Raw genomic sequence first — 13,390 nt, forward strand, 5'->3', positions numbered from 1 at the left:
CTTCTATTTTTAGATTTATTCATGCTTACTGCATGTTGATAAATTACAAACATATACATATACCAAATAAAATACAACAGAAATAAAAAGAAATGGCCAAAAATATTAAATTTAAAAAAAAGAAGAAATTAAAGTGTGCAAGTGTACATGTATACATTAATTCCAACGAAAAATCACACTGTACAGTATCAAAATTTCTGGCTGATCGTGTCTGTTTTTAATATAAATTTTTGCATTACAGTTATCTTGCACACGTAGCCCTTCAATTGCATGGATCACGCATTTTTTTTTTTTTTTTTTAGTTTTTTTATATTTCCTAAATACCGTAAAAAAAAACAAAAACAAAAAACAAAAAAAAAAAAAAAAAAAAAAAAAAAAAAAAAAAAAAAAAACAAAACAAGAACAAAAAAAAAAACATTTAATGTAATATTTATTACAAATAAATTTTAAAGTAATTTATATCAGTACGTACCCCTTTTCATGTACATGTAAACACGAAAACATGCATGTTTATATCCCTTTATCAAGAAATACACTGTACATGGATATGAATTGATTGCTGTTTAAATGCCCTCAATCGCTAGTTCCATACCTGCCTGTATTGTGAATATATCGCGCATATATCAGACAAGGAGAGCCAGTCCTCTTTTGTTTTCTCTAAATTCCTGTACACACACACAAATCTTAAAAGTATATAAATAAAAAATAGGGATAAATTAAAAAAAAATTAACAAAACAACTTTGTGAATGAAAATTAGAATTAAGTCACTGTAATCAACACGCATCGAAGTCATTTTCAGGGGGCGGATCCAGCAATTTTTGAAAGGGGGGGGTCCAGGTCGGTGCACCCAGGATGCACTCATACATAGAATAACACCACGGCCACTTCAAGTTCGTAGCTACATTTATAACAAGGGGGAGCTCGAAAATTAGTTATTAGTTGACAAGCAAAAAAAAAAAAAAAAAACAAAACAAAAAAAAAACATATATTTCTTTCAATTATTGCAAAAGCTTGAATCTACGTAAATGAGCCCCCTCCCCTCCATTTGCATACTACATGAACATTTTAAACCTTTCTCTTCATTGATAAAAAATATCTTATGCATGCTATTAAAGAATTAGCTACTTCTGAAGATGGTCCAAAAATGGTGTAGCTAAAGTTCGCTGGAATCTTTCTTGTATGTTACTTATTGTATAAATAACTATCTTACAAACAAAAAATTCTCTCTCTCTCTCTCTCTTTATGTACAAAAAAAATTAAATAGAGGGGGGCTCTAACACCCGACCTCTCCTCTGGATCCACCAATGTTTTTTTCTTAAAGATAATACACGCTAACTTTTTTCTCCGAAAATTCAAATCTCTCTCTTTCTCTCTCTCTCAATTTTTGAGTGGATTAAGATTTTAATTGTTTTGTTGTATATACATGTATAGTGTTTGGCCAAGCTGGCATAGTTTGGTGAAAATGCAACTTAAAACTCTATACATTTTTAAAAAAAAAAATTTTAGAGATGTCCTGATGTATGAAGTGTTCTTACTGCAAAGTTTCTGGGGACATTTTCAAAAGTGTATGATAACATTTTGCTTATTTAATAATTACATCATGGACTTATATACTAGCATATAGGTCCCTGATTACACATTTCCATTTAAAAAAAATGAAGAAAAAAATACCATTGTAATTTAATCTTCTGTGTAGGAGATAAGAAAATTTGCTCGTGGTTTGTATCCTTAAATATTTTATCTTGACATTCAGCGACATGTGAAAATCGGGTTCGGGATTCTTATTCAATGGATTTCCAAACACGTTGCATCAATGTCTGAGCACAGCATGAGCATAATTATTGTACAGAAACAAGGTAATCCATTGGGTTGACGAGATATTGTTCTCAAAAACAAAAATATCATCGAAAAAGACGCAGCAAAATTATTTGCGAGGTGAATTTGTTAGAAAATATGCCTGTACGGACTCTTTGATATCTTAGTAAATAAGTTATTTAAAAATTCGGGTGGATACAGGGGGCTCAGTCATTATATCGCGGTGCTTAATTTTTTTGCATAAAAAATGAAATTTCAAATTCTTAATTTAACTTCTAACAAATGATATTTATAATTCTAACTATGGACTAACTTTTTAGTTCCAAATTATTTTCCAAGCTTGCATCGTTTAATTTGTGGTCTATTTTTAAAACGGAAGTCTTAGGCAAGCGGTAAATCTAGTTTCCCGACGGTCCCGGATTTTGAATTTTTAGCGATTTCTTTTTGACCGGTGCATAGAATTTATTCAAACTCTTTAGACATATTCTCTAGGTTTAATTTCTTTAAACATGTGAAATAGATTCATTAATATATATAAAAACAAGGAAACATGCATTTTAATTACTGAATCAGCAGTATCACCTGCAAAAAAGCGGTAAATCTAGTACTTTGTTCTAAATGTTAAAGGTACTTAGACACAGATTTGAAGGGGTACTACTAAGCAGAGTAAGATAGAATACTTCACAGTACGCTAGAAAAATTATGCAATTAATATAATTAGACTGTTTATTTATGTATATACAACTTGATTAAACAGTATTATAAAATGATGTGGGAATATTTGTCTCAAATTTTTGTTTTTTTAATGATAGTTTGACAAGAAAGCAACATTAATGATTCAATGCATTATAGGTTATTAGAAATCCAGTCAGAGCGCCCCCTAATAAAACCGTCCCGGTCAAAGCGTCCCCTGATTTTGGTCAAAGCGTCCCCTTAATTTGGTCAAAGCGTCCCCTAATTTTGGTCAAAGCGCCCCTTATAGAATTTTACAGTAAAATGATGTTACAAAACCGCCCCCAAATATTGGTCAAAGCGTCCCCTGATTTTGGTGAAAGCTCTCCTAACAATATGATGTTACAAAACCGCCCCCAAATATTGGTCAAAGCGTCCCCTGATTTGGTCAAAGCGCCACTTAACATTTTTTCTTAGGAAAAATTGTCTGGGAAGCAATGGTCAAAACGTCCCCTATTTTGGTGAAAGCGTCCCCTGATTTTGGTCAAGGCGCCCCCTAATGTTTTTAACGGAATAAAACTGTTTTATATTTATAATATTATCATTGTTTGGCAGTTAATTCTATAGGGGGCGCTTTGGCCAAAATCAGGGGACATTTTAAACATTGCTTTGGGATCGACTTGAAAAATATATTAGGGGGCGCTTTGACCAAAACCAGGGGATGCTTTGATCATTTCTTGGGGACAATAAAGATTGTTTCTATAAATAAATTTTTTTTTTGTAAAAATATGTAATTGTTAGGGGGCGCTTTGATCAAAATCAGGGGACACTTTGACCAAAATCAGGGGGCGCTTTGACTAAAATCAGGGGATGCTTTGATAAAAGTTAGGGGACACTTTGACCGGGACGTTTTTATTAGGGGGCGCTTTGACTGGCTCCCGGTTATTAACACCCCAATCTCAATTACATTTTTGGTTCAGACTTATTAATTTCAACTTAATATTATTTAATAAAAATTAAATTAATTGTTTTACGTAAAATATAATATTTTTCAGTTTTCATATTAACAATGAAACATTTTCAATTTATATTAGATATTTACCGTAACATGAAATTAAAAATTAAATTCAATAGCTTATAAATTAAGAAAAACATACAAATTTTCCTTGAAATATATTTTTATTATGTTAAACTTATGTAGAAAAACATACAAAACGTAGTTTAATTGCATTAAATTAAAAATTTATTAGCGTACTCTAAAGTACTCTATGTGTCTATCGTATTAGCCTACTCTGTTTAGTAGGACGGGATTTGAAGTTATTATTTTCTCTATAATATTTCGACTTATATATTTTAATAGCATTTCACACAAAAATTAATTAAAAATCTTATTTCATATGAAAGATATTAAAATTTCAAATTTTTTGGTGGGTTTGATTGACACATACATGTGATATGTACCGGCTGTACAGGAAGTGTCTCATATTTGGTTGAAATTGGCCCTTTAGTTCTTGAGTAGAGGTCAAAAATGTGAAAAGTTAACGACAACAACAGACGACGGACAAATTTTGATCAGAAAAGTTCACTTGAGCCTTTGGCGCAGGTGAGCTAAAAAAAAAATTTGACAGAGGTTTTCGGCTTATTTGTTGAAAATATTATACAATGTACTTCATTATGTTGTAATCGCGATTCTATGAAAACATCAGTGTCCGTTTTTGGTTTTAACATTTATAACAGAGTACTAGATTTACCGCTTTTTTGTAGGTAAAACATCTGGTTCAGTAATAAATAAACAAATTTGTAAAAGTTTTTAAGTACTAATGAATTCATTTAAACCTAGAAAATGTGCCTTGAAAGTTTGAATAGTTTCTGTGCACACTGAAAAAAGAAATTGCATAATAATCAAATACAGGACAGTCGGGAGTCAGGAAGACTAGATATAATCTCTAAATTGTAGAGTCCCATAACATTGCATCGTGGCATTTTGAAAACGTGGACACATGTACTGTCCCTAAAACGTTCTACTTTCCCATTTTAGCGTTTGCTCACCGTTCATTCACCGTTCTTTCAGCGTGCGTTCACCGTTCACTCCTCGTTCACAGTATTGCGTTCACCGTTCACAAAACATTCACAGTTCGCTCTTCGTTCCGTTTATTTTGCGTCACCTTGTGTTCACCTTGCGTTCACCGTTCACTTATCGTTCAGTCTTCATTGTCATTCGGAACTCCGAAGTGAAAGGACTTATCTTTTTGATGGTAAGGATTTACATGTTTTTTAATTAAATAACTTTGATATCATGTTTGAATAATAATTATTTCATTGCAATAATTATCTCAGAGTTTTTGAAATTAAAAAAAATTCACTGGTCAAGTGGAACAGTGATTTAGTGAAATTCACTGGTCCACACAAATATTCACTGGTCCATCAGCAGACACATATTCAAAAACCTGAAAACCCTTTTAATATCAGTATAGGCCTTAAAAATCAATAGGGTCAAATATCCTCGGACTGAATTAACCAGGTGTGATAGTTACAGTGGATACCCAACATGGCTGCCTACTGCAGAAAACGAAGTTCTAAATGTTGTGGGGATAATGTTTAATCTAACAATAAGGATTATTAACTCTACTTTATATTAAAAGGTGAATAATGATTAGGTTGACATATGTTGTATCGTTAATAAAGCTACAGTTAACATTTTTGTACAAATTGAATCAGCTGATTGAACAAATACAGATACGACAGAAAAAAAATTATGACTATCTGTTGTAAAAGCCCTTGAGTTTATTCTACCATACACACAGATTCAATCCTTTGAACTATCTCACAAATAAACTTAAAATTCACAGGTTAAGAGGTAAAAACTTCGGAATGGTCCATTTTTTTTTAGCGGTCCTTTGGACTGATTACATGAAGAAAATTACCGGACTTTTAAAATTTTTACCGGTTGTGCCAGTGGGACCGGTTGATTTCAAAAACTCTGTTATCTATGATATTTATATTTCTATTATTATAACTAAGCTGCTACTTGTTTCATGGAATTTCCCTGTAAAATAATACATTAAGTACCTACATGTGTGTAGAACGATGCGAAAATATTAATTTTTAAAAAGGGCTATGTACAAATGCTACACGCACGGCATCAATTTGTTGTAATTTTAAAGACGACAAATCATCAATGGATGTGTAATAATTAATCCAAGTCTTTTACAAGAAAAGAATACACAAAAAAATTATTTCTACATTAAACCGTATTTTGAATTACATGTAGGTCTGAGAATTATGAACAGTATTGCAAATTTTCAATTAATAAAATATCTGTAGACCTAATTAAATTGATAGAGTGATTTTAAATTTAGAAATGACCAACTGTTTAAATATAGTCTATTATTAGAGAAGGAAAATTCCTTCCTTCACCGTACCTAAATATATGTTTGAATATATGTTTGCCATTCAGTAAATTTAGAAATGACCAACTGTTTAAATATAGTCTTTTATTAGAGAAGGAAAATTCCTTCCTTCACCGTACCTAAACATATGTTTAAATATATGTTTGCCATTCAGTATAATTAGGAGCCTGGGGGCGGCGCCCCCCCCCCCCCCCCCCCCGGGTGCCTTTTCTCCCGAGAAAAAATTCTTAGTGAGTATTTTCAGTATATTTTAATAAATATTTAATGTGTATTGTAACGCGTACAATAAAATCAGTCTTACAACCAACATCAAACAGTAATTAAACAATTATAGTATTTTAGAATACACTTGTGCCGACAGTAGTATTTTAAATTGGTAGGGAATATGTTTCAAATTCAATTTAAAACTTAATTCTTCCAAGTACATATTCCCATTCTTTATTTATTTTTTTTCTGCAGGATTGCAAAAATCAGATCTAGAAATGATAGGGAAAATATAAAAACTCCTAGGAAATACTTAGTGACTCTTTGCCTTCGGCATGTTCGGTGAAACGCGATTTCCACACGTGGACTTCCTGTGAACCTTGTGTACTTGATGATGGAAAATAAAAGCTGTCAAATGGATCTGTTAATCTAAGAAAAATTGATTACATTTACTCCTTGGAATATTTAGGAAAAATAATTAGAATTTTTATTTGATACGACAGATATCTGAGAATTGAGGGGGTATCTCTCTCTCTCTCTCTCTCTCCCTCTCTCGTACATTTCTCTGTTCAATAAAAACTATGACAGCACATTTTTTTTTTAGTTTTGAAAATTTAATCTATTACAAATAATTTGAATGCCTTTTTCCATCATCTAATGACAGAGTATAATCACTGCCGGGAAATGAATCACGGTCGGGAAATGTTTGCAGATACATGTAGAAATTAGCTGAAATAATCATAAAAGAATACAAAAGACACACAAATATGTAATATTTTGCATTAGAATTCAAAACAAATGAGAGTTTTTATGCAATACTTCAACAGACAATTGTGAATTTAAAATAAATCCGTTATTTTACTCAGAATCGCCTTGGCACGGAAATACATGTTTGGTTGTTTCAACCGCGTACAGTGTAATTTTTCATTCTGTAAGTAGTAGTTTTATCTTCAGAAGTCCACATTATTTTTAGTGAAAAGAATAAGCATATTTACTACAGTATATAAATAGATTAATTTTATATTAAATCTACACGCGTTCGGTAACAAATACTAACACATGTTTTATGGCAATTAATACCGATTTAAAACACAGGTACATATATGTACAGGAAAAATGAATATTTATTTATTTATCTATTGTTTATTTATATTAAAGCACCTGGAAGTAGAATTATAGAAAAATAGAATAATCTCAATGCAAGGAAAAGATCGGAGGCATTCCGAATAAATTGTTCATCTTGCGTTCACCGTTTATTCACCGTTCACTTTGCGCTCGCGTTTGCGCTCCGTTTGCGTTCTGTGTTCACTCACCGTTCACTGTTCACACATCCTTCACCAAGTTGCGTTCAACGTTCGCACATTGTTCACTCACCGTTCACTCTGCATTCGTTCACCGTTTGTTCACCGTTCGTTCAGGGTACGTTCACCATTCAGGTGGGAAAGTAGAACGTTTCAGGGACTGTAGATGACAAGGACCTCAATTTTTATTTTTGAATTTACAATGTTATTCTACATGAATTATAAACAATTGTACTCTCTAAAGACTTTTAAAAGATGGAACTTAATCCTAATTTTAATAGGTAATAAATTTAATGGTCTAATTATAACAAAAATGGGACTGAAAATCTGTAAAATTACGTTTTATATAAATATTTTTTTTTCAAACAGATGTTCCATACTTCTGAATCGTCGAAAAAGTAAACATTCAGACAACATACAGATTGTCCACCAACAAAAATAATATAGGCTATTGTGTACCACGGTATCCATTCCAAATTTTTGCAATGTATTGCAATACAATGAAACTCGTGATATAATGAGAATGGAGTATATACTGGTGTCTCAGTATATCACGGTACTAAAAACTTTTGCATAAAAAGTGTAATTCCAATTTTTACTTTAACTTTCATCATATGATATTCATAAACCAAACTATGGTCTAAACTAACTTTTTAGTGTCAAATTATTTCCCAAGCTTACATTGTTTACTGCAGTCTATTGTTTGAATAAAAGCTTTTCCGACGCATGTTCCATACTTTTAAATGATCACAAAAATTTACATTCAGATGTTAGACATATAGTTTTCTCAACAAAAAGAATATGAACTGTATATCTGAGTTTTAGCTCTACTGGTCAGAGACCAGAAGAGCTTATGCGATAGTAAGGTGTCCATCGTCCGTCCGTCTGTCTGTCTGTCTGTAAACAATTTTTCAAAACGCTACTCCTCCTACAGTTTTGGTCTGATTTCAATATAACTTGGCACACAGGTAGACTACACTAAGATACATAAAATAGTGCATCGGTTTTTGATTTCGATAAACAGTGTTGCCATGGTTACTAAAAGTAGAATTTTCTTTGAAATTCCTTTAAAACGCTACTCCTCCTACAGTTTTGGTCTGATTTCAATATTACTTGGCACACAAGTAGACTACACTAAGATACATAAAATAGTGCATCGGTTTTTGATTTTGGTGAACGGTGTTGCCATGGTTACTAAAAATAGAATTTTCTACAGTTTTGATTTGATTTCAATATTACTTGGCACACAAGTAGACTACACTAAGATACATAAAATAGTGCATTGGATCAGAGTTTCCGAAAACTATCGGTCCTACCGGCAAAACCGATAGAAAATCGAAATGTCCGATGAAATTCGCTACAGTATCGGTCCGTGTGACCGATTGTGGTGAGGGCTTGTCCTGATTAATTTATTGTACTCTAATCTATTGCAATATCTTCATAAATGAAAAATTTCAATGCAGCAAGCTCCTATTCTTCGTAAATATCCATTATCTTATCCATTTTGCAGTTCTACTTGACTTATTTACTTCCAAAAACGATCGTTTTTTCCTAATCCGAATTTCCTCCATTCCTCTGTTATTGGTAAACACATGCAGTATATAGGTCATGAGGTGCAATACCCACTGAGAAAACGTAAAGATAATTTTTTAAAATTTACTTTTATTTTGAATTTCTACTGCTATTTATATATGATTCAAATTTACAAGTGAGAATTAAAGTTTAAATTTTAAAAAGAATTCTAGAAACCTTGAGAAGTTTTCTTTTTCAAGAATCAACTTTTTTGTAATTAGTTGTTTCTTTCTCACAATATTTACTTGGGGCTAGTGACTTTATTGCTGCCACAAGCCTGTGTGACCTGGTGCCATGTTTGAATTAATTATAGTTGCATTTTATATTCCTGGGATCACAATCAGTGTTTGTGAGCCACAATTTTTTTTACATATTCAATGCCATTATCTTTGAATTACATCTGACATGAGAAATACACTATATATTTTAAAATTTATTCGGACTGATAGAATATGTTTTGGACTGATAGAACACATTAAGTCATCAGTCCGAATGACTGATAGAAAAATTTGGTTTTCGGAAACTCTGTTGGATTTTAATTTCGATGAACGATGTTGCCATGGTTACTCAAAATTGAATTTTCTTTGAAATTCCTTTAAAACGCTAGTCATCCTACAGTTTTGGTCTGATGGCAATGGCTTCTTTTCTCATCCTTTGTTATATGTACAAACCAGTAGAGCTACAGTCTCGACAGAGACTTCTGGTTTTAAATATACCGCGATACAATGGAACCCACGATATAATGAGAATCGAGTATACATGTGATGTCCTGTATCGAAAATCAGTGATTATCTTAAAACAAGGCAATTTTGTTTGCCAGAGGAATTATGGAACATATGGATCCAAAAGTATTTGATAGACATATATGTGTAAATATAAATGGAAAGTGTAGGTCATAAATTATAATATGAAGTATGTTTTTTACATAGAAATATATAGGAAAAATATTATAAAATCTTTTTTCTGAAGAACCACTTGGCCAGAAAAACTGAAACTTCCAGGGGTAGTGTAAATTCTAAATTATTCAATTTTTGACCTGTGGGGTAAGATGGGGTCACAAAAGGTATTACAATGGGGAAATATGGTTAAGAAAAGCATGGTCAAAGCTTTTCAGGGGAGAGATGTGGAGATCATTTTTCAGGTAAGACAAAGAAAAATTAATGTACTTGTCATGATAGATATAGACCCTGAGACGTGCTACTACCCCAAAAAAGCATGTAACTTTCGTGCCCTTTCCATTTCATGCAAACCATATAGCTTTTCATGTAAACCGTGCAGCGTTTCGTGCAGGCACCAAAGTGTTTCGTACAAACCATGTAGCGAGTGTGCGAGAAGCGTGTGAGAAAAGTGCTACTTTTGTGTAAGATCAGTGTGAGAAACGTGCAACTTTCATACAAGAATCATGTAAGAAATGTGTAAGATTCATTCGGAAGTCGATTTCATTTTAGCTCTACTGGTCAGAGACCAGAAGAGCTTATGCGATAGTAAGGTGTTCGTCGTCCGTCCGTCTGTCTGTCTAGCTGTCCGTCTGTCTGTAAACAATTTTTCAAAACGCTACTCCCCTACAGTTTTGGTCTGATTTTAATATAACTTAGAACACAAGTAGACTATACTAAGATACATAAAATAAATAGTGCATCAGTTTTTTATTTCGATGAACGGCATTGCCATGGTTACTAAAAATAGAATTTTCTGTGAAATTTTTTAAAAATGCTACTCCTCCTACAGTTTTGGTCTGATTTCAATATTACTTGGCACACAAGTAGACTACTTTAAGATACATAAAATAGTGCATCTGATTTTGATTTCGATGAATGGTGTTGCCATGGTTACTTAGAATAGAATTTTCTGTGAAATTCTTTAAAATGCTACTCCTCCTACAATTTTGGTCTGATTTCAATAGAACTTGGCACACAAGTAGACTACTTTAAGATACATAAAATAGTGCATCAGTTTTTGATTTTGATGAACAGTGTTGCCATAGTTACTAAAAATAGAAATGTCTGTGAAATTCTTTTAAAACACTACTCCGTCTACAGTTTTGGTCTGATGGCAATGGCTTCTTTTCTCATCCTTTGTTATAAGTACAAACCAGTAGAGCTACAGTCTCGACAGAGACTTCTGGTTAACATGGCTATCGATTGGTCAGGTTGTCAAACTGTGTTAGTATTTTATTTGTTATTCTTGTGGTATTTTAGGAGTTTAAAAAATGGGAACAACTAAATGAAATTACATGGAAATCTGGTAATGTATAATACATTTGTTTGCGTTTATTTCTTCTAAAGAAAATGTTTTCAAATTAATTAATTACACTTTACAAATGTACAACAATTTTAAGGGCAATGAGTTCAATATTCTAACAATGCGATCATGGCTTTTAAATTTTTTTTTCTTAAAGAAAGAAATATATACCAGTATTCATACATATACAAATATATTTATTTTAAGCAGAAAGATATCTGTTCTTCATGTTCTTGTCTTTACATTTAAAGTATTTGATAGAAAGTTCTGAAAGGATGCGTCATTTAATACCTTTTAATACCTTTTAATACATATAATTTGTTGTTCATTATTATCAAATAGATGGATGAAAATTTTAATTCACTTACACCGTTGAGCACAGACTTGGATATTCCCGGGGAGTGTATGTCTATGTAGGGGGGGGGTGTCAAAAGAAAATGATAGTACAGTCTTTCAATTTTGTTGTTAACTTACGTTAGTTTAAATAAATGTTTGATTTTTGTAAATATAATGTTTGATTTTTCAATTCTCATTTAAATCTTTTGTTAAATGTGTGCGCCTACACTCCCCTTTAAAATAGATTCGAATCTTCTTTCCACCTTTTCAACTGTGATCAAGGTCATTTACAAAAGCGATCACGAGCTCCGAGTGCATGGAACTGAACTAACTTGTTTTGTGCCATGTAGATGTTGCGTTCACAGCTTAATGATAACTGATATTTTTATAGGCCCCTCTTAAGACGGGACGTATTATTTTGTAGGCTTCATGTCCGTCTGTCCATCCGTCTGTCCATTTGTGTCCGGCCCATAACTTGAATACTATTAAGCTTAGGATTATCAAACTTTGTCAACTGATACTTCTTGGGTAGACGGTGTGTCGCACACAAAAAGTAGGTCCCTCAGACCTTTAATAAAGATGCTATGGCCAAATATGGAAAAATCCTGTCCGGATCATATCTAGAAAACTATTAGACCTAGAGCTTTCAAACTTGGCAAAAGTATACATCTAAGATAGAAGGTGTGTCATGGCCTATTTCAAGGTCACTGTGACCTTTAATTTAAGTTTTTAAAAATAATAAGTCTTTTAAATTTTAAATTTCATATTCCTAAAAAATGTAAAAATATAGTTGTATCCTTTATTAAAAATGTTAAATTAAGTAAAAACTTATTTTTTCATCATATACTTTACAATCTGTAACAAATGTTAATGGAATGAGAGAAATTCAGTTTGTCCCATGGGCATAATTATCAAGCACTGGTCAAGAAGAATTTTTGATAGCAGAAATTTGAATGTAAAATTAGAGAGAAAATATTGAGTTTATTGTCAGGAGCTAACTGGTAGAGCAATTCTCTGATCATGCAGCTGTTATCTTAATTTTATCTCTTGGGAGTTGAGCAAAAAGAAATGACCTCATAGTTGCTTGTGTTAATTAAGAGTTCTTGATGGCTATAGTCCAGATAAAGATCTTTCAATTGGTGTAATGTAATTAAAGCAAATTGATGTTTTAGTATATGATTAAAACTAAATTATTATTGTATAATATAATAAAAATTAATTATACATGTGTTCATTGAAAAAAAAAATTCAATTTTTATATATATGCAACAAATTGCAGTTAAGTCTAACTTAGAATTTTTGTAGTCCAAAGTAATGAGTAGAGTAATTTTAGGCTTAAAAGTAATAATGAAGTGATTTATGATTAAATGTCCAGAGTTACAGGCATTTGGATGCATTGCCCAGACTATTCAAGATGTGTTGGGGTAATTAAGTGGAGAGCAGTGTCTTGAGTTAAGGTCAAGCTAGGTTATGACAGTTTGATAAGGATTTGATAAAGATGTATGTAGAGTTGGAGTTAGTTAATTAATAGGATGGAGCAAATGTTTTAGATCTATTGGAGCTAAGATTCATATATAATAAGTGTGACACTTTTAGAAGTAGGGAGTGCTTTACTAGGATTTAGACAGTACATATGCTAGCATAAATGTAACATCTTTCATTTGTATTGTGCCTCCTCATTGTATACCGTATAAGTAGAAGTTTTAGCGAGGATTTAATTTTGGCATTATTAGCGAGGGTGTTGACATTGCTAAAATTGAAAATCGCTAAAAATTAATTGTGTATTATTTGTAATAGCTTCTTTAGTTAGCATTTTAAAATCGCTAAAATTACTTCTC

The 13,390-nt window shown here is 32.1% G+C and overlaps 1 protein-coding gene and 1 long non-coding RNA gene across 9 annotated transcripts in view; one reads left to right on the forward strand and one right to left on the reverse strand.

Annotated features, from left to right (window-relative positions):
• The window catches only part of LOC134231693 (uncharacterized), an 89,310-nt gene that overhangs the window by 23,977 nt on the left and 51,943 nt on the right, over nucleotides 1–13,390 (forward strand). The window lies entirely within an intron of this gene.
• Nucleotides 1–13,390, reverse strand: part of LOC134231696 (uncharacterized) — a 42,352-nt gene that overhangs the window by 2,333 nt on the left and 26,629 nt on the right. The window contains exons 1-2 of one of the 3 annotated variants that reach the window (XR_009984599.1): nucleotides 2,949–3,563; nucleotides 473–2,726 (exon numbers count right to left, since the gene is read on the reverse strand). The exons of 1 other annotated variant lie outside the window; for it this stretch is intronic. This is a non-coding gene — a long non-coding RNA (uncharacterized LOC134231696). Of the gene's footprint in view, nucleotides 1–472; nucleotides 3,564–13,390 lie in introns of those variants that run through there. One more of the 3 variants, XR_009984597.1, reaches the window with a different exon arrangement.

Source organism: Saccostrea cucullata, unplaced genomic scaffold (assembly GCF_032062105.1).
Source record: "Saccostrea cucullata isolate Sc308-1 unplaced genomic scaffold, CSIRO_AGI_Scuc_v1 ctg198, whole genome shotgun sequence".
Taxonomy (NCBI): Eukaryota; Metazoa; Mollusca; class Bivalvia; order Ostreida; family Ostreidae; genus Saccostrea; species Saccostrea cuccullata.